This window comes from Azolla caroliniana, unplaced genomic scaffold (genome assembly GCF_043228905.1).
Source record: "Azolla caroliniana isolate FFs.n. ecotype wild unplaced genomic scaffold, voAzoCaro1.0.p SCAF_9, whole genome shotgun sequence".
In the NCBI taxonomy this organism is placed as follows: Eukaryota; Viridiplantae; Streptophyta; class Polypodiopsida; order Salviniales; family Salviniaceae; genus Azolla; species Azolla caroliniana.
In genome coordinates this window covers 21,793,329-21,816,095 of record NW_028230444.1, presented here as the reverse complement: position 1 = coordinate 21,816,095, position 22,767 = coordinate 21,793,329, and positions in this window count along the sequence as shown.

Sequence of the window (22,767 nt, the reverse complement as noted above, 5' to 3'; positions counted from 1 at the left end):
ATTTTTAGACCTAGCTTGCTAAAGAAGTTCTGAGCTTGGCTTTTGCAATCATATATTCCCATTTTGTCAAGCAGATATACATATATGATATCTTCCTACCCATTCATGGTCATGAGTGACAATCCCTCACATGATTTGGGTGATCCAAGTCAATAGCATCAGAGTACACTAGGGTGCTACAAACTACACTTTCTATGCTCACATCCTCTTTTCTCCTGCCCATAATCGTTCGGATCCCTCACCTAGAAAAACCATTTTTGTTGCCGATCTTTTTGAATGATATAAAACGTGTCAAGACCGATGTTGCAAATGCATTCTATGCTCTTGTTTTCATTCTCGATACTATGGCGGTTCTGTCAATAGCTATGTTGTATGTATCAAAGCTTGTTATGAGCAAACATGCAAGTAATGTGGATGATCAATCAAAAACTCGATTTAGGGGTATTGAACACAACATTGCTTGAGACTCTACAAATCCACAACTTTAATGTTGTAAACCACACGGTATAACCATTGCACCATTATTTGTATGAAGATTTGAACTTCAATATGGTGAATAGAGATCTAAAGTCTTAGATAATGTGATGGTGGACTTGCACATTCCCCACCCGCTCCAGCCCTCTCATCTTGAAGTAGTAACCATAGAGGCAAAGCTTTCACATTGTGCTTTAGTATGTAATGTCCGCTTTGATATCACTTCACGGTAACACACCAAATTCATTGAGTATTTCTTGTACCTTGCCCTAATGGAAAGTCTCTTATGTGCCAATTCACATTGTACACTTCATCCATCAAGGCTTTGTTGCATCAATTGACTTGAAGTGAAAATATTCGGGTGTTACCATCCATTCTCATGTATTCAACTCACGTCTTTATGGCAAGTGTCAACCCATTGAGTCTTTAATATTTATTACGTTGATTGACTTTTATTCAAGTTATTTTATGTATGGGATCACATGCTTATTTCACCCATTGTGAAGATTAAAGCAAGCTTCTTGTTATCCACATCCCTTTGACATAACATAAAATAGAAGATAGTCAGTCTAGCACATCATCATGAATTCCTATAGTTTTCCTTAGTCCTCTTTTCGAGGCAAGTTTGCGATCATTTCTTCAAAGTATTACTTTAGTGTAATAATGCTCCTAGTAGTAATGTTGAGATTGATAATCTCTTCCTGACAACATCCGCTTGAATCAACCTCTCTCTTTTCCCAATGATTATATTACACCCACTCATCGTGAAGTACATTTCACATTGGCATGAAAGCCCATTTCATCCCCTTGTAAACAAAAAGAAATGCAACTACCCAAGTCGTCATTAAAGCAAACTTGTGTACCATTGTATACAAACTTTTATGACAACCCTCACTTCACATTAATTTTGTATGTGTGATAGTTTGTACGATAAAATGCTTTGATTTTGGTGCTCAAGATATCACAAGAATCTTTATGCAACACTTGACGGGCTCACTGGAACATTGACCTCTTGGTTCTAGAGTTTGTCTTGATCCTTAAAGGAAATGAATTTATATATACGATATTTAAGGATAATAAGTTTTATAGAGTTGTATAAATAATGATACATATGTGTGTATGTCCTTAAACCACTCGGAGCAAGCTTCTTAGAAACTAGAGCCTTGAATTTTGTACAATAAACAATCAAGCGTAGGAGGTTAGACCAATGGTCTAATTTGAGAAACCGAATTATGTAAATAGCGAGTGGTTAATCAATCTATTTCACATTGAATGTGAGTAACATTTCAAATTATGTGAATGGAAAGTAGTAATCTTCAGTATAGGATCACAAAAATGTGGTTTGTTAGAATAAACAGACAAGCGGGTTATTGGTTTTTCCAATATTGATTAAAAGGTCGTTTTGAATAAAGCATGCATTCTACTTCTCGATTGATAGGAAGCATTTGGGTGTCTTTTCTCTTCTTGAGAAATAAACGTTTCTTGTGAGCAATGTTAGACCCATCACAAATCGAATCTTCACATCAAATACTATTGGGCGTCAACATGTCCTACAACTATAATTTACATGTCGTTTTGTGTTTCACAATCATTGTTGCTTTTGTTTTTACTCCCTAGGACATGTGCAAGAAAAGCGAACAAGTTCCTACAAGTTTGATATATGTATCACCTTTGTTTTAATAGGGCTTAGAACAATTTGATATAAAAAAGAAACATAAGGATTTTTAATTGAAGCTCAAACAATCATCGGCAAAAGTTAGTGAGGATGTAGAGCATCTAGTACCTAGCTTTATTAGCAACAAAGTACATTGCATGAATTCATTGAAGGTTTGGGGCCAAATTTATGAGAATCAAGCAAACATGTGAGAAGCCATGATGGGTATGATTGCAACCATTTTGTTGAAGTCTCACTTGGTTGGATTCATAATGAAGCTATTCAAATTTAGAGCATGTTATCATGATTACAATATTATGTTAACTCTTCTAAAGTAACATAATTTACTTGTAAAGGCACAAATTACAATCTCATCGACCTAGAATAAACATAGGCCCACAAACCATCCATCTATCTTTCTCCATTGTACATAGTACATACTATTATTGATTTATATATTTAGGTTGAGCCAAAAAAAAAACTATAGTGGACATCCACATCTCGCTTCTTGTTGGTCTTCTCTAACACTCTATAGTAAGCTAACAATAACCTAATATGGTTCATAGGTTGGGTGTGGGTCACCCAAATTGTTAGAATATTTTGTCTCTTTCTTAGAACATGCTTAAGGTCTTCTAGAAGACCACAATCGTGGGATCCTCTTGTAAGAAGAATAAGAAGAAATTTATTAAAGAGGCAACACAACCAATGAGAGACCAAAACTAATGTACACCTTGTAGGTTGTTTGGGAGAAGAACATTTAACAATAACAAATGTTACATAAGATAAAATCGTCATGCCAAGATAAGACTCAAATCTCCGCCCTTTTGTTGAAAAATGAGCACCACAATCGTCGAGCTATTCTTTTTATCTCAGCTATTTATAATGTTGACTCAATATAAGTCAATATGTTGATATCTCTCCATATGTTTTACCTCACATTGTGTGCCTTGTGGTGCACATGTGGTGCATCACTTGGCAATTCTGTTTTAGGGAGGCTCTCACATGTGTTGGCAAATTCTATATAAGCACAAGTTCAAATTTAAATCCATATAATGATTGCAAGCTAAATGGTACACCTTTTCTTTTGAATCTGGTTGTCAAAGGTTTAAATATTATTTGGTCCACATGTTACATCTTTGCTTCATTCACCTCTTTATATATAAACATTTTGAACATAATTATCATAATGTTTTATTCTAAATCATTAATATAATCTTTACATACATTACAAATATGGCTTGTATAATTATATACCTTGTTAATACTATTCAAGCTTAATATTATTTTAGTAACATGAAAGTCATATGCATTTATCGGTTTGTGGATTTGCATTGTAAAGTCTTCCTACTTCACAATACAGTTGTAGCCTAAAAAACATTGGTGATGAAATCAACATGGGAGTGATGGAGAAAGTAGGTATCACGAGTTCTATGACATATAATTTGGTGAACCTGACATGAAACATTGACGAATTGGAGTCTCTGATAAAAGGAAATGGCGGAGGGCTGCTTCAACGTAGAGATGCTGGCAAAGGAAAAGAGCTAGAGTCAACAATCAATGCGTTGATAAAGGGAATGAAGGATTTGCAACTCAAGTTTGTGAAGCTTGAAGGGTGAAAGCTTGGGTGTCAAGTAGAAGCCCAAGGAGGGGGAAAGAGTGACCATGTCCACTAGTGCATATAAGTGACTGTAAAGAATCGGGTGTGATTCCGTGCAACGGAAGAAATATGTGTGTGTATGTGAGAGAGAGAGAGAGAGAGAGAGAGATAGAGAGAAAACACAGTGTGTATAGAAAAACAATAAAACTGTATTAACAAGAGAATAAAACAACCAACACTTACAAAGAAGAGGAGAAGGTGCTTATATAGTCACCTTCTCTCTATGTTCTCTCACTATAACCACCTCTTGGGAAGGAGGTGAAGACTTAACTACCTAGTAACTATGTGTCATAGGACTTAACTTCTATGACACATTAGTTATGATACAAAGTGATGGGATGTTCACACACTTGGCTATTCCTAAGGTGTGTTCACACACTAGGGATGTTGTGTTTGATTCTCAACACACCTCTTCAAACACAACTTCTAGTCGCTAGATATTCGACTTGGTGATTGGAATCCGGGTTGGATCAGTAATCGGCTCTGGTAATTGGCTCGGGATCCTCTGTGGATGGCCGACTCACTCTTGTGCTCCGTTCGACTTCATGTCGGGTGGCGGCTCTTGGCGACTCCTTACTCCTTACTCTCCCTCAAGCTCGGCTGGTCGGTGGTTGAGAAACCTAGGTTCGTCATGAATTGCCGCAACTTGTCGGCTCCTAGGGCCTTCGTGAAGATGTCGGTCGTCTACAGGTTGGTGCTGATATGTTGTAGGTCGACATCTCCGGCTAGGACACGTTCTTGGATAAAATGATAGTGCACCTCGATGTCAGATGTCAGTCGTATGTAGGTTGGTGTTGATATATTGTAGGTCGACATCTCCGACTAGCACACATTCTCGGATGAAACGATAACACACCTTGATGTGGTTAGTCCGAGTGTGGAAGACTGGATTCTGAGCCAAATGGATGTTGCTCATATTGTCGTAGTATAAGAGGATTGGATCTTTAATGGAGATGTCCATATCCTTGAGAATCCTCTTAAGCCACATGGCTTCACATGCCGCCACTGCCGCACCCTTGTATTTTGCCTCTGTGCTCGACAATGTTATTGTCGGCTGCATTTTATTGCTCCAGGAGATAGCTCTGCTGCTAAAGGAGAAGACGAATCCCGATGTGTACCCTTCGAGTCGAATTCATGTGGCTGACTTGTAGAAAATGCCGTAATCCATCGTCCTACTTACATACCTTAGTACTCTCTTAGCACAATCCAGATGAGTGTTGCAAGGTGTTTGCATGAACCGACTAAGGAGGCCGACCGGGTAGCTGAGGTCGGGTCGAGTAATAGTGAGGTTGATTAGGCTTCTAACTAGCTGTCGATAGTGAGTCGGCTCACACTCTTCTGTGCCGGAGTCAGCATCTAGCTTCAAGTTTCGATCGAGTGGGGTTGCAACGGGGTTACACTTTGTCATCCCAAACTTGAAGACTAGATTGAGGATATAGTTTCATTGGGAGATCATGATGCCGTTTGGAGTTCGAATTACTTTTATACCTAGGAAGTAATGGAGCTCTTGCATGTCCTTCATTTCGAATTGGCCGAAGAGAAGCTTTTTGATGTAGTCCATATCTGCTATGTGCTCTCCTCCAATGACCAAGTCGTCCACATATATTATGATAAATAGTTGTCCTCTAGGGTCGCTTCGAAGGAACACGGAATTGTCGGACTTGGACATTTTGAAGCCGATTTGATGAAGATACTTGAGTTTGTTGGGAATTCGGTCCCATCGGATGGGATCCGGAGGAGTCGGATCGGACAAGCCGAAGGAAGGAACCGGACCGGATGTAGCAACCAGACCGAACCAAAAGGTATCCGGATGGATCTAGTGTGAACCGGATCCAAGGACATATCTGCAAATATGTTTCTGGTGTGCCTGTAAAGGCTATATTTGTAAATAGCCCTAAGTCATATAAGTATAAATATGACTTAGGGCAATCACTTCAGGTTGTTGTTGTTAGTTGTATTATAGTTGTATAGAGAGAGAGAGAGAGAGAGGCCGCCGGTTGATAGTTGTACCTCCTTTCTCATATAGTGATAGTTGGAGTCTGTGGGCTCCCGTGGTTTTTTCCCTATTAGGGTTTTCCACATAAACATCCTGTGTCATCTCTTCTCTATAAGTGTACGAAACTCCATTTCTATTTCGTTCTCTCATAAAGTGTTTGAGTCTCGGTTGTGGCCGAGCGCTATTCCGCACAAACTGGTATAAGAGCTAACAAGAAAATGGAAGAGTCATTCGGAAGCATGTTCAAGCTCAATGGCTCCAACTACCCAGTGTGGAAGTCGAAGATGAGGGACATGCTCGTGGTCAAAGATCTCTAACTCCTGGTGCAGTTCGGGGACAAGAAACCGCATAAGATCGATGCGATGACATGGGAGGTGATGCACATGAAGACGACGACATACATATGGTGCTTCATCGACATGAGCCTGTACAACAACTTCAATGAAGAAAGTAAGGCTCATGTGCTCTAGGAGAAAATCGGCACCATGCTAGAGAGCAAAAACGCCATAAATCAGGTTTTGGTATTCCGGAAGTTAGTGAGACTCCGGTACCACGACGGATCGAGCATGGTGGAGCACATGAATGCATTCTAGGGGCTCATAAATCAAACAACTTCGCTTGAAGTACCTCTGGCCGATGAGGTACTTGCATTGCTCCTGCTCGGTTCCCTCCCGGACAGTTGGGAGACGCTAGTTGTCACTTTGGGCAATGCTGGGCCGGAAGGAAAGCAGTTGTCCCTAGCAAGGGTAAAATCAAGCTTGCTCGATGAAGAAGCTCGCCGGAAGGATCAGGAATCGGGAACTGACCCGAAGGCTTTGGTTACAGAAGATGACCAAAACCGGGGAAGAGGCCGAAATCGGAGTCCCCAAAACTAGGACAAATCAGAGACGAGATCAAAGTCAAGGGGAAGGCCTACTTGCTTATATTGTGGGAAGCCGGGGCACTTCAGAAGAACTGTCGGCATCTTCGGAAAGAGAAAGGGGTTGATACCACTGATTCGAAGAAGAGTTCGGACCGGAGAGGTCCGGATCGGAAAGGAACGTCAAAAATTGTGACAAGTGAAGAAGAATTGTTGCTCATCACCTAGGAGAATGAGTTAAACCTTGTTGGCAATGAGGCAACATGGGTTGTCGATTCCGGAGCATCGTTGTCGTGCCTTTCGGCGCCGAATCGTTTGCGTGAGTCGGGTGGGAACCCCTGGGGTTTTGAACTAGGAGAGGAAGAATACGAGACAAGTCTAGTTATGAATAGGTTGTAAGAAAGGAAGATATAAAACTCATGAATCCCACGAGTATAGTGTATTAATTAATGATTTAGGAAAGAATATGAATTTAGATTGCAAGAGAGAAATAGATGGAAAAATCGTGAAATCCCCATGAATATAATATATTAATCAAACCTTCAAAAAAATCCCAACCTCCCCCCATATACATCTTTCTCTCTTCCTTATATAGTGATGAGAGAGTCTTTACAATCCATGCTTTTTCTCTAACTATATAGATTCCATGCTTTTTCTGTTGATAGACTATATGCATTCTCTAACATGCTTTTTCTAAAATGGATCATGCGTTTTTTTATCTAACTATAGTTTTTTTACGTGAAATAACCCTTCAATGTGGGATATTTACTTTTTAACACTTATGATATTAGTGTAATGGTAAGGCTTTACATTATAAACATGAAGGTACAAGGTTCCAATCTTGCCCTATACATGTAATATATATATTTATATTTTCGTCTATTTCTTCATATTTATGGAATCTAGCACTATATACGTTTTTCACGTAGTGTACGAAATACACTACGACACTCGCCCCCTCTGAACCCGCACATCCTCCGGTATGTGCCGAAGTTTCCAATACTTGTTATTCTCCTTCATTCGTAGTATCCTCAGTCTCTTCCCCTATGTCAATGATTAATTCTAGCCCACTTTCTTTGCTTCCCGAACCTTCATAACTCTTGTCTGATTGCTCCTTTGTATTGGTGTTGTCAAAACTAATATAGGGTTCGGCGTTACTTCGCTTCTTTAAAATCTTCACTCGTTTCCCCGCTACAGGTACCCGTATTACTGCCCCGTCCAACTCACATAATTGGTAGGTTCCATTGTCGAAAACTTTCCGAACTTCGTATGGTTTGAACCACCTTTTAGCGAATTTCCGAATCGTTGTGTGTTGATGATCCAAACTATTGTCATAGACTATCACCCAATCTCCTTCGTCAATCTTCCGTGGTCGTAGACGGTGCTTTGTATCGAATTGACTTTTGTTCTGGAACCATGCTTCTTGTTATCGGCGTATCGCTTCCGCTATGTCTTTTGATCTCCCTTCTAGCTGTCGTATCCGGATCACTAGCAGTTCTTCCCGGCTCATCTCTTCCTTCCATGGTAGCACAGTCCATGTTGCAATTGCGGTTTTTGTAGGCATCACCAGAGCTTGTCCGGTCATAAGTTCTACTAGCATATAACTGGTCCCAGAACTATGCGTTGTGCGATCCGCCCATAGTGCATATGGAAGCATCTGTGGCCAATTCTTCACCCTCCTGTCGCATGCCTTCACAAGTGCTTTCACGATTGGACTATGTCCTCGTTTGATCTTCCCGTTGGCTTCCGGATTGTATGCCGTGGTTAGTGTTAACCATACTCCATGTTTAGTGAAGAATTCCCTAGCTTTATCAGAGTCAGGTTCTCCCCAATCCACAATCACTTGTCCTACGCACACGTACCTGCAGAACACTTCTTCCAAGAGAAATTGGCATACTGCGAAACATGTTTTCCTCCGTAGCGCCCGACCTTCTACTTGGTTCATCAGATCTTCTGAGCTAATACCAAGTACTTCTTATGTCTGATCCTAGTTGGCATGGCCACAATGTTGACCATCCATTTGAGGTTGATTGTCGGTGAGAATGTCGGATGTAATTCATCTCGGTGTCGAACCCAAGAGTAGATTTGGCATTTTTCGCAACTTCTCGTGAACTCCGCTACATCTTTGTACATATTCTTCCACCAATATTTTTGCTTGATCTTCGCGAATGTTGCCCATGGTCCCTGATGTCCAGCCCAATTGGATTCGTGAAATTCGGATATTATTCGATCTCATTGCTCTTTTGTTCCGACTACCCGCAATGGTATGCCATTTGGTCTTTTCGGCTCCAGATTAATCCATTGTTTAAGAAGAACTTCCAGACTTTCCACTTCTTACTTCGAATCCTGGCTCTCTTTTCCATATTGTTCGATGATTCCTCGATTTCTTGAATCATCTTCCCGATCATCAGGCTTTCTCCCTCGTATTTGGCTTCCCGAAATTCTCGTATTACGTTCACCAGGCATATGTGCTTTGAATTAAATTAGGTTTCGGAAACTTCTTCATTTTCGGATTCGGATATGTCCTCTCCAAACCATGCCCTTGATAGCATATCTGCTATCGTGTTGTCTTTTCCGGATATGTGTCGCACCTCTGGATTAAGCGACTTTACATATGCAATCCATCTTAGCATAGCCATGTCCGGTGTTGCGAAGTTTCGCGCACGTGTGTTACTTGGGCGGGACCACGGGGGTCTTGGACTAGGGAGTACTGAAGGGATAGAGAAGACCCGAGGTTTGCTTTACGACAATACTACTTCCCGACCCCTTCCCGAGCAAGGGCTCGTTGCCCCTTTTGTGAGGCCAGTGGCTTTTGTTGATCACGACTCGTCGAGTTTTCGAGATTACCGCACGAGCCAAGTGATCAAATGGGTACAAGCAAAGATGAGCACGCACGGTGACCACACAAGGGGACGATAACACAAACACGAATGCCCATATGTCTTTATGAGGAGGAGAGGTGCATGGGCATGCCCGAACGCTCCCTTGTCACAAGACGTCGAATGTACAAGGAAGACACAAACTACACGCACAAATGCTCGGACGCCTTTATGAGGAGGAGAGGTGCATGGGCAAGCCCGAACACTCCCTTGTCACAGGAAGACCGAACATACAAGGAAGACACAAACACACACACAAATGCTCGTACGTCTTTATGAGGAGGAGAGGTGCATGGGCATGCCCGAAACGCTTCCTTGTCACAAGACAACCGAACGTACAAGGAAGACACAAACACACGCACAAAATGCTCGTACGCCTTTATGAGGAGGAGAGGTGCATGGGCACGCCTGAAATGCTCCCTCGTCACAAGACGGTCGAACGTACAAGGAAGACACAAACACACACACAAATGGTTGTACGTCTTTATGAGGAGGAGAGGTGCATGGGCACGCCCGAACGCTCCCTCGTCACAAGACGATCGAACATACAAGGAAGACACAAACACACGCATAAAATGCTCGTACGCGTTTATGAGGAGGAGAGGTGCATGGGCATGCCCGAAATGCTCCCTCGTCACAAGACAACCGAACATACAAGGAAGACACAAACACACGCACAAATGCTCGTACGCCTTTATGAGGAGGAGAGGTGCATGGGCACGCTTGAAACGCTCCATCGTCACAAGACGACCAAATGTACAAGGAAGACACAAACACATGCACAAAATGCTCGTACGCCTTTATGAGGAGGAGAGATGCATGGGCACGCCTGAAACGCTCCCTCGTCACAAGACGACCGAACGTACAAGGAAGACACAAGCACACACACAAATGCTCATACGCCTTTATGAGGAGGAGAGGTGCATGGGCACGCACGAAACGCTCCCTCGTCACAAGACGACCGAACGTACAAGGAAGACACAAACACATGCACAAAATGCTCGTACGGCTTTATGAGAGGAGAGGTGCATGGGCACACCCGAAACGCTCCCTCGTCACAAGATGACCGAACGTTTCCGTGAAGAAAACCGGCCTAAGGAGGAATCAATGAATAAGATGCATGAACCAACTCTTATGCGCGGGCACAAGTAGAACCCCACAAGTGTACCATAGGAAGGGAGTTTTGTACTATAGGTAGGAAGTTTTGGGTCTCCGACGACGGAGGTTGTACGATAGCCGACATTGGTGGCTGGGAGAAGAAGAGGGCCGAGGAGCGTTTCAGCGAGTGCGGAGTCCTCAGCCCTGACGAAGAAATTAGTAGCACCGTGAAGGCGGTCTCTTTCGATGACACCTTGGGGGAAATGGGAAAGGTGATCGAAGAAGGCCTCTGTGAAGACCGAGCGATTCCGGTTAACTTAGTGGAGATGTATGAAGTCATTGCCGACTTCGGGGAAAGGGTCGAGTTGGATCGAACGGCCCGCGTGGATACGAGGTACAAGTCGCGGCACCCTTATCGGAGGGCAGCGAGGAACGGATGAAAGGGGTCGCGTCAGACCCATGTTTGCAGAATCCGTCTGGCATAGGACACCGGTTCACTGACAAAACGCTACGGGAGCTCAAGGTCGGTGGGGGTTGCTTCCTACTGTTGGCGGAGGAGGAGAAGTTTTAGAGAATGCTTGAAGGCACGAGAAGGCCTTCGCATTCTGACTGGAGGAGATCGGGCGCGTAGACCCAACGATCGTGGAACCAATGGTGATTTTCACGGTACCGCATGTGCTGTGGAATCTCAAGCCGATTCCGGTACCAAGACCTCACATCCCGAAGTTGATGGAGCTCTTGAAGTAGAAGGTGGAGATGGGCATCCTCGAGCCGTCGAGTGCCCCATATTCGAATCGGTGGTTTACCGTGCCGAAGAAGAACGGCATGCTGTGCTTCATTTAGGATCTGCAGTCGATCAATAAAGTGACCATTCGGAACGTAGGAATCAGACCGACCATTGACGAGTTCGCGAAGGCCTTCGCCACAAACTCGGCCTTCGCCAGAAGGTCGATCTATTTGGTCGATGACTTGTCCTCGGGGTACGATCAGTTCCAACTAGTTGGGGAGAGCAGGGATATTACAACGATGCGGTCACCTCTCGGCCTAGTGCAGATGTGTACCCTACCGCTAGGAGGGACCAACTTGGTGGCGCACATGGTGAATGCGATGAATAAAGTGTTGAGAGACTGTATCCCATACATCACCATGCCATTCTTGGACGACATCCCAATCAAAGGATGCTCAGTGGAAGATGAGGACGAATCGGTTGGGCCGGGACGGTTGCCGTAGATTCGTGGCGGACCACATCGACGACTGCGAGAAGGTGCTGTAGAGACTCGAGAGCGCGTGGCTCACCTTGTTTGGAGAGAAATCAGCTTTCGGGCAGTCAGAGATCATGGTCGTCGACATTATGGCTGGAAACCATCCCCGGCAAAGGTAGAAGCCATCTCCGCAATGAAGGAAGACTGCAAGTCGGTTACGGAAGTCCAAAGGTTCTTGGGCACGTGTGCGTTCTACCACATCTGGATTCCGCACTACGCACACATCGTGGAGCCGCTCTATGGGTTGTTGAAGAAAGGGTGCAAGTTGGAGTGGAGCGGGGAACATACGGAGTCGTTCTGGAGATTGAAAGAAGCGCTTACCGTGGCATCGGCACTCCGGAAAGCGGTTTACGGTAAGGAGGTCCCGATTTACGTGACTGTAGACACGAGCCCGACCGGGATAGGATGGGTGATCAACTAGGAGGACGAGAACGGCACGAGGTTCGCCATCCGGTTCGGGGTGAAAGTACTTAGCGAGCGACAACGAGGATACGCCCAGGTTAAATGCGAACTCTGGGGTATCGTTTCGGCGGTCAAGGCCGACAAAGACTACTTGATCGGGATGGAGGTGATAATCGAGACAAACTGCCTACCGATCCTTGGTATGGTTTCCGGATGCGCGACGCCGGACCTGGCGATGCTCAGGTGGATCGCATACATTAAATCCCTGAATCTGGAGATACGACACATCTCTGGGAAGGACAACGCCATGGCCGACATGCTTTCGAGAGCATGGTTTGATGACGAAGACGACATGGTTTTGGAGGACGAGGAAGTCGGCGTGGACTTCTTCGAGTCGGCTTACGTGACGACAAGGGAAAGGAGCACACTGACGGTTAATGAGTTTGACGAGGGCGAGTACGACGGGGAGTGGCTCTAGATTAGTGAGTTCCTAAAGACGATGACGCCGAACGTGGCGTGGAAGAGAGAAGAGGCTAACCGGATTCGAAAAAAAGTGTACCGGTTCTTCCTATAGGACAGAAGCATATGGAAACACCCGAAGAAACGGTATCGTGAAGAAAACCGTCCCCAGGCGCAAACCGTGTATAGCGTGTGTGAACCGGCCCTTACACGTGGGCATGCCCCTTGTTGTATAGTAGATAGGTAGGCACAAAAGTCGAATCCTAGGTAGCAATATTCTATAGAGAGAATTAATGTGATGTAAATGGGTGAAACGGCCTCCCTCCTTGAGTTATAAAAGAGAGGGAGACGGGGAGGGAAGGTATCGTGCGCTAGAGGGGACGAAGTGCTGTCAGACTGGGACCGAGCTCTTCTTCTCTGTCGTTCTCCATAGCTTTCTTTTGCACAGGTTCTCGAGAGGCTGATTCTGCTCCGTCGAACGCCCGTGTGCTTCCGGAAGAATCTCCATCTTGCTCCCCTGTGTGCGTGGGTGATCAGGCGTTGGCATCCATCTCGCCGACCTGATCGGCTGTAACCGTTCGAGTCCTCTGCATACGTACAAATACATACATATATTTATATACATACACTAGTGTTCTTATACTCTATCTCCTGCTCAACTCGTGTCTCCTGTGTTGTTGGGCCGCATTCCCGTGCGCTTCTTTGTCTATACGTGTGTGAGCGTGTCTCTCTCTCTCTCTCCCTTTTCTCACCTATTCCTCAGTCCAAGACCCTAGTGGTCCTGCCTTGTTCTCCACGCACGCGCGTAACAACGTGACATCTTTGGTAAACCCGACGTGAAGAGGCGGCAGAGGAGTAGAAGATGAGGGGGTCGGACCTCGCAGAAGCCATGGCTTCGGCTGTGGACCGTATAGTGAGTGCGCACAAAGGCACCGGCGCCCTTGATAGGGCTATCGAGGCGGTTGTCGGTACGATCGGCCGGTTTAGTGGGAAGGATGCCACGAGCTACTTGGCGTCCTACCAGGCTGAGATGGTAATGAGGGACATTCCAGAAGAGAGGCGTCTAGCCGGATTCCCTCGAATGGCGATGCCGGGCATCCATACGGAGGTGCTTGAGGTACGGGCCGAGAGCCGGACCTGGGAGGAGTTCGAAGGTCGGCTCCTCGAAAAATACGGGCTTGAAGATGCGCTTCAACTTTTGAAGCGGAACTTCATGGAGTGGGTGGAGACCCCCGACAAAGGAAGGAACGCGTCGGTGCTCCTCCGGGAGTTTGAGGAACGCTTCGCGCGCCTCTCGGTGCTTGACTGGACCATTCTGGACACAAGTCGTGTCCTATTGTTTGTTAAGTCAGTTGACGAGCGGGATCGGGAGCAAGTAGGCCTCCTATTGGAGACTGATGACGGGCTGACGGCCAATTGGGCCGTGGTGAAGAGGGTATGTGGCTGTTTCGACAAACGGCGGGAATGGGTTGACAAAGGATCGACAGGGGTGGGCTCTGTCGTAGCAAGGAAGCTCGAGCCAACACCACCAACGAGAAGGGAAGAGAACCGAGATTGGCTCGAGACCGGATCGGCTTCGACCGACATGGTCAAGGGCTCGACCGGGGGAGCAGCTCTGGAGGAACTGACGCGGATGGTAAAGGATCTCCAGATCACCCAGGCATGGAGGGAGGGTGGCGAACAGGCCCGTGACCGACGACCTCTGGCTGAAAACAGGTGCATGTGGTGTGACGCGGTTGGCCACATTCGGAAGGACTGCGGGGACTTCGCCGAGGCGATGAGAAGCAACGTGGTGTACCTGTGGAACGGTCGGGTGCACGCCAGCGAGACCCGAAGGGCCTTGAACCTGAACGTCGGGCGAGGGGGTATGAAAAGGCTGATGGAGGAGGCGGTGGCTCATCACGCAGAGACCGTCCACTACTCGGCGTCAGCTGGTATTCGGGTCGGAGGTGGCGAGGCCCCGAAGACGAACAAAGCCGGGTTCTGGCTGACGATGCTAGAAGGCCTCGCCGGCGCACGACTAAGGAAAGAAGAGGCGGACCGCGCGGAAAAATGGGTCCGGGAGGTAACCAGGTGGAGTGACCTGGTGGAAGAAAAGACGGGCTTCGTCGAAGCCGCTTGTCAAAACTATGAGGCTCTGGTGGAGGACAAGCGGGTAGGAAAAACCGGAGGGGCCGGGCCCTCGCAATGGTATGAAATTTGATTCGGGCAAAGGCGGAATGAGAACGGTGTAACCGGCGCCCAGGATAATCCCAAGATGGGCGGGTACCTGTTGGGCATAGAAATCGAAAGATCCACGGACCTGTGAAAGGTCCTGGAAGAACGAATCCTCGACAGCAAGGTGGAACTGTCGCTGAGGGAAGTGCTCGGGATCGCCAAGAAAGAGTTCCACGACTCCATCGTAGACTTGGTGAAGAGGAAGAGGCTGTCGACGGAGACAGAACCGGAGAAGCCGGTGGAGGTGCGGACGACGCACATAGAGGACATGGCGCTAGAAGACGAGTTGGTGGAGAGCCACTATTCGAGGCCGCACTGGGCCAGAGCGACCACGGAGACCCCCGTGAAGATCGGAGATGTTCATGAACCAGTGGTGGCGTTGGTGGACCACGGTTCAAAAATCAATTTGATGTCCATGGACTTCTACAAGAAGGGGAAATGGCCGATCAACACCAAGCACGGGTGGAAAATACGGGCAGCGACGCGTGCCACCGAAGAACTGCATGGAGCCTGCCCGAATGTACGAGTAAAGATCGGCGATGTCGAGATTGACCAACACTTCTTTGTGCAGGAGACGTCCTCACATCCGGTTATACTAGGAGAACTATACATCACGGCAGCATGGATGGAGACCAAGGTGCTAGACAACGGCTCGACCTATGCAAGGGTCAAGAGCCAGGATGGGCGTCACTCGGTCCAGTTCCTGACGGTGAGACTAAACCATGAGCGGAACCGCGAGACCCTCGGGGGCGAAAGCCGAGAGGATTTTTAGAGAGGGCTATCAAGGCGTGGGGCTGTGATAGTCCGGACACTCTGGGAAAACCCCACAAGTGTACGATAGTGAAGAAGACCTGTACTATAAGTAGGAAATTTTGGTTCTCCGACAACGGAGGGTGTACGATAGTCGATGTCGTTGGCCGGAAGAAGAAAAGGGCGGAGGGGCGACTTCGGGCATGTGGTATCCTCGGCCCTGGAGAGGAAATCAACGGAGCCGTGGAGGCGGTCTCTTTCGACGATACCTTGGGGGAGCTGCGAGAGGTAGTCGGAGGAGTCCTTAAAGAGAACCGGACGATTCCGATATGTTCAGAAAGGATGTACGAAGTCATCGCGGACTTCAGTAGAGGGCTCGAGTCGGATCGGACGGCCCGGGTGGACACGAGATACAAGACTGTGGACCGGAAGGTGAGGCCAGTCGCGGCTCCCTTGCCGGAAGGCAGTGAGTTGCGAATAAAGGGGGTTGCGTCGGACCTGAGTTTACGAAATTCGGCCCGCATAGGACACACGTTCACCGACATAACGCTACGTGAGCTCAAAATCGGTGGGGGCAGCTTCCTACTGCTGGCGGAAGAGGACCGGTTTCGGGGAATGCTCGGAAGGCACGGGAAGGCTTTCACATTCTCACCGGAGGAGATCGGGTGCGTAGACCCGACAATCGTGGAACCGATGGTGATATTCACGGTACTACATGTGCCATGGAGTCTCAAACCGATTCCAGTACCTAGAGTTCACATCCCGAAGCTGATGGAGCTGTTAAAGCAGAAGGTCGAGATGGGCATCCTCAAACCGTCGAGTGCCCCATACTCGAATCGGTGTTTTACCGTGCCGAAGAAGGACGGCACGCTGCGCTTTATTCAAGACTTGCAGCCGGTCAACAAGGTGACCATTCGAAACGCAGGAATCGGACCGACAATAGACGAGTTCATGGAGGCCTTCGCCGGAAGGTCGATTTACTCGGTCGGTGATCTCTACTCGGGGTACGATCAGTTCCAGCTAGCCATAGAGAGCAAAGACATCACGACAATGCGAACTCCTCTCGGCCTAGTACGGATGTGTACCCTACCGCAAGGAGGGACGAACTCGGTGGCTCACATGGTGAACGCAATGAACAAGGTGCTGAGGGATTGTATGCCGGACATCACCATGCCGTTTTTGGACGACGTCCCGATCAAGGGATGCCCGGTGGAGGAAAAGGATGAGACGATCGGACCGGACCGGTGCCGGAAATTCGTGGCGACGCACATCGATGATTGCGAGAAGGTGCTGCAGAGGTTAGAGGGCGCGAGGCTCACCTTCACCGGGGAAAAATCGGCCTTCGGGCAATCAGAGATCATGGTCGTCGGACACCTATGCGGGTCGTTCGGCCGGAAACCGTCTCCGGCTAAGGTAGACGCCATCTCCGCGATGAAGCACGACTGTAGCTCGGTCACGGAGGTTCGGAGGTTCTTGGGAGCATGCGCGTTCTACCACATATGGATCCAAAAATTACGCCCACGTTGCGGAGCCGTTATACAGGTTGCTGAAAAAGGGGCGAAAATTCGAGTGGAGAGACGAGCATACGGAGTCTGTCCGAAAGATGAAGGAAGCACTTGCCGCAGCTCCGTCGCTCCGAAAGGCTGTCTACGGAAAAAACACTCCAATTTACGTAACGGTAGACATGAGTCCGACCGGGATCGGATGGGTCATCAACCAAGAGGACGAGGACGACATGCGTTTCACGATCCGGTTCGGCACGAAGGTCCTCAGTGTTGGGAGACAGGTCCCTCCGGATGGGAAGGGAGAAGAACAATGCCGATGAACAAACTCGGCCGAAGCCGAAACCGGATGACGAGTACCCGTCTACGGAGAGCCAGATGGTGCAGACCTGGTGAGAACCGGATGAGATTGATGTGGCCGATTTGCTTATGCCATAGCTCTATGTCGGAGTCGGCTTTCGTGCTTTTCGCGAACATGGCGGATTTCATCTCGTGCGAATCGAGAATGAACATCCGGCTCTCTCTTCTTCCGCGTGCGATGATTCGGCCTTCTTTTTCGATGAAGCACCCTTCTTGGTCGAATCGTACTTGCATCCCTTGCTCAACCATTTGGCCGACCGAGACCAAATTCTTTGTGATGGTGGGAACATGCAAGACATTTTTAATATATGTTTGCTTACCTCTTTCGCCGAACGGAACATTGCCGATGTGCCGAATCGGGTGCGTAGTGTCATCTCCGGTTTCGACATAACCGGGTCGCTCCGGCTCTCGAAGTTCGAGAAACCATTCTTTGTGGGATGTCATATGGTTTGAGGCTCCGGAGTCAACAAACCATACGTCCTCCGGATTGAGGGCACTAGTTGAGGTAGAGGCCGACATAGAGTTTGCTCTATGTTTCATCATGAACATTCCGCCATGGTCGGAGTTGTATGCGTACATTCCGCCACGATCCTCGTAGTCGGAGTTGTGCCCGTACATTCCGCTATACTCTTCGTAGTCGGAATTGTGCGCGTTGTCGTGAAGATTTTCGTCCACAAGCGGAAACCCGAGCAAAGAGAGCCAAAGAGCGATGTGCAACGTTGCACACGTACATAATGTATTTGTAATAGTAATAAGGGTAAAGTGTATTGTGCTAGAAATGCCCCATAGGATCCCTAAGGTATAAAGGTGATGTGGTCTTGTGCGCATATCCACGCGAGAGAGAGAGAGAGGTACTATGCGGTACATAGGTACCTAGTTGTTTGTGTGGAGGTGGGAGTTAAGGGGCCATCAATCTCACCCTCCCCAAATCAAGGCAAATATCCCCTTTGAATGAAAGGGGATATTTTAGTCTCACTTTTGTAAACGGTCTTCCCTCCTTGTGCTATAAAAGGAGAGGGAAGGCACCATTGTGGGGGTTGCCTATTTTGAGTGTGCGAGGTATACCACATAGGTCGAGCGTTAGGGTTAGGGTTAGGGTTTCTTTATCTTTCTTCATCTTCGTCGGTTAGGGTTTCGAGTAGTCGTTTGGTGTGGCCTATGCGGCCACCATTTTGTAATCGTTCATTTCGTTTTAATATATCTTGTTGATCATCTTGTCTCCATCTTCCTCTTGTTCGATCTAATCTTTTGTTCATTCTTCTTCTTCTTCTTGAGCAAAGCTTCCATTCCATGTCCGATTCCTTCTCCTCTACTCCTTAGTCCAATACCCTCGTGGTCCCGCCCTTCTCCACGTACGCGCATGGCAACGCGACATATTTGGTGAACCCGACGTGAAGAGGCGGCAAGGGAGGAAGGAGATGGAAGACGGAGACATCGCGGAAGTAATTACGAGAATGGCAAGGGATTACGCAAGAAGGAGAGAAAGACGGGAAGAGGCGTACAAGTACGATCGACGTGAGTTCGATCTATGGGTGTCGTCGGCAAAGGCTCCTCGAAGTGCAATGAAGGCATTTCGGGAGTTCGATCTCCGGTTTTCCCAACTTTCGGTCCGGGATCAAGAATCGGTGGGGGCGGACAAGGTCCCACTATTCTTGAAGTCGATCAACGAAAGGGGGAGAATGGCCATTTTTCCCTACCTCGAAGACGATGAAGGGGCGTACGGCCTCACCGAAGATTGGAACGAGGTGGAATGGGCGTGCATACAATGCGATGAGAGGCGGTCGGCCACAACGCGGCCCGCAAGCGGCGGAGAAGAGAGAGCGGCGATCAACTACGCACTACCGCCGAAAGAGAGCTCAACACAAATCGGTTCGGAGGAGCTCGACATCGAAGCCTTGGTGCGGGAAGCGTACGAGATCGTAGAGGCACAAATCAAAGTCGAAGAAGGGCTTATTGCGGAGTCGGGCCCAAGCGGATCGGAGGATAAGGAGGCCGAAAGAGAATGGTACATCGGTACCACGGGAGAGGGTGTGGAGCGAGCCACCCTCTTGACATACGGAGAAAGATCGACCGAGGACGAGGTCGGGGACGGTGAGGCGGCGATCGCCAGTTCGAGCGGACATGAGGGAGTTCGGGCATGGATGCCCGAAACATTGAGAGAGGAGGAGACAAGCGGCGGTGCCGCGACCTTACACACACCGGCCCTAGAGGCACCGGCGGTCGGCCCAATTGCCGGCGTGAGACCTGGAGCGACGGGCGGTGGCAAGGCGGCAAGGCGGGCAACCGAGACAACGGTATGGAGACCGTGGAAGAGGAGGCGGCAAGCATAATTGATGCTTGCATATACGGAGGCGGGGTAGCCACGGACGACGATGTCGGAATGGAGGTGGCTACGGGCATAGCATCGACAAGCGGCGACATTGCTACCTTACACGCACCGGTTCAAGAAACCCCAGCGGCCGACCTGAGTGCCCGCGTGAGACCTAGGGTAACGAATGGTGGCGGCAGCAAGGCGGGCGACCACGACGACGATGTGGGAGAGGGTGCGGAGCGAGCGACCCTCTCGACTTGTGGAAAGAGGACGGCCATGGATGAGGCCGATATCTACGGATCAATGGACGCCACTTCGAGAGTGGGCGAAAGTTTCGGGATGCGGTTGCCCGAAACGTTCTACGAGGATTTCGCGAGCATACTCGAGGCTTGCGAAATCGAGGAAGAAGAGGAGACGAGCGGCGATGCCGCAACCTTCCACACACCGGTCCTAGAGACTCCAGCAACCGGCCCGAGAGCCGGTGTGAGACCTAGAGAGACGGACGGTGGCGGCGGCAAGGCGTGCAATCGAAATGACGAAGAGGAGGTTTGTAGCGGGTGGAGGCAAGATCCCTCGACACCGGGGCCGGAGACTTCGGCGGTTGCGCCCAAGCGCGGACATAAGACCGGAGAGATGGGCGGTGGCCGTGAGGATGAGAGGCCCAGAGTGGGCACGTGCGAAAAGACCGAAAGAGAGGTCCGGAGCAGCATCGAGGAGCGAGTCGGGAACCGACCTGACCGAAAGATGAGCCGGTCGGTAATCCGACCCGACCGGGAGGTGGAGCGGAAGAAGAGTGAAGCGGGGGCCGGTCAACCGGGCCCGAACCGAAGGAAGCCGGCAAGACCGGGATTGCTTGATCGATTCGTAGCCGGGCACGACGAGTAGGGGTCGGTGAGAGGCCGAGAGCAAGAGGAGCCCTCCAGACCTATGCTTGAGACTTCGGCGCTTGCGGATCAACGGAAGACCGAAGAGATGGCGGGTGGCGGCGAGGAGTTGGAAGACAATGTGGAATCGGGTACCGGAGCGGATGCCCGGTATGGGAAGGACAAAGAGACCAACGCGGAGGTTGGGTCTATGGCGGATGAGCGTGAAGTGAAGCATGCACTACGGCTGGCGGAGGGTCAAGGAACAAGCATGCACTCGGGGGAGCGTCAACGAGTGACCGGAAACGGTGGACCGATTGAGCCTTTAAGAGGCGAGGACTCGGTGGTGGACTGAGAGTGGGAGGAACCCTCCACACCTACCCGTGAGGCATCAGCGGTCGCGGATCGAAAGGAGAACGAAGAAACGGTGGGTGGCGGCGAGGAGTTGGAGACCAACGTGGAGGTCGGGTCTACGGCGGAAGCGCGACATGAGACGCATGCAATACGGCCGGTGGAGGGCCAAGACACAAGCATGCATACGGCGGATGGGCGACACCGATTGACCGACGATGATGGAGGGGTCAAGCCTTCAAGAGGCAAGCGTGGGACGAAGGACGGCGCGACGAAACACCAAGATCGACGACATGGGCCGAGCGCGATCGGCAAGAGTGGAGAGTTGAATCTAGGAAAACGGAGGAGGTGCGTGGAGAACGGAGGGCTACGCACCGGGGAGAGAAAACGCGGTGTCCCGAAGGACATGCGAGGCCAATCGGGCCAAGAGGGCGCGGGTCGAGGCGAAGCGGTAACGAGAGCCACGAAGAAGGACGGGGTGATGGCACGCTCTACCGCGAGAGAGCACGGCGAACAACGGGGAAAGCCTACAGAAGGCAAGCGCGGAGCGGAGAGAGTCGGCACGCCGAGGTGTGCGGCATGCAAAGGGCGGAATCTGGCATGCGACCGGGAGCGCATCCGGAGGATATACGAGGCGGACAAAGGAAGAGCAACCGGGTTGGCGACGACGTTCGGGAGGACTGAACAGGGAGGAAAGCACGGGCATCGGATACGGCGGGTCGGATGTTGTCGGTGGTTCAAGGACCCACGGTGGACGTGGCGGATCGGGTGGAGGCAACGACTCGGCGAACATCGTCGAGTGTGGCGGATCGGATGGCGCCGACGGTTCGAGACCATTTGGCGAGGATGGTGGACCGAAAGGTGGCGGCGGTTCGTGTGGACGGGGTGGTCTTGCTCGAAGTCGAAGACAAAACCGGGCGGGCCCACGAGGACGCTAAGGACTCGGTCGGTCGTCGTGGCTGAAAATCTCGTGTTCTCTCCCCTATGTTTTGGCACATACCGGTGGATGTGCGGTTAGGTGGGGGCGGATGTCGTGAAGATTTTCGTCCACAAGCGGAAACCCAAGCAACGAGAGCCAAAGAGCGATGTGCAACGTTGCACATGTACATAATGTATTTGTAATAGTAATAAGGGTAAAGTGTATGGTGCTAGAAATGCCCCATAGGATCCCTAAGGTATAAAGGTGATGTGGTCTTGTGCGCACATCCACGCGCGAGAGAGAGAGAGGTACTATGCGGTACATAGGTACCTAGTTGTTTGTGTGGAGGTGGGAGTTAAGGGGCCATCAATCTCACCCTCCCCAAATCAAGGCAAATATCCCCTTTGAATGAAAGGGGATATTTTAGTCTCACTTTATCTTTATCTTCATCTTCATTTTTATCTTTATCTTCATCTTCGTTGGTTAGGTCTTCGAGTAGTCGTTTGGTGCGGCCACCATTTTGTAATCGTTCATTTCGTTTTAATATATCTTGTTGATCATCTTGTCTCCATCTTCCTCTTGTTCGATCTAATCTCTTGTTCATTCTTCTTCTTCTTCTTGAGCAAAGCTTCCATTCCATGTCCGATTCCTTCTCCTCTACTCAGTCCAAGACCCCCGTGGTCCCGCCCTTCTCCACGCACGTGTGTAGCAACGCGACAACGTAATTCGTGAGTTGTCGGCTTGTGGAAGCCGA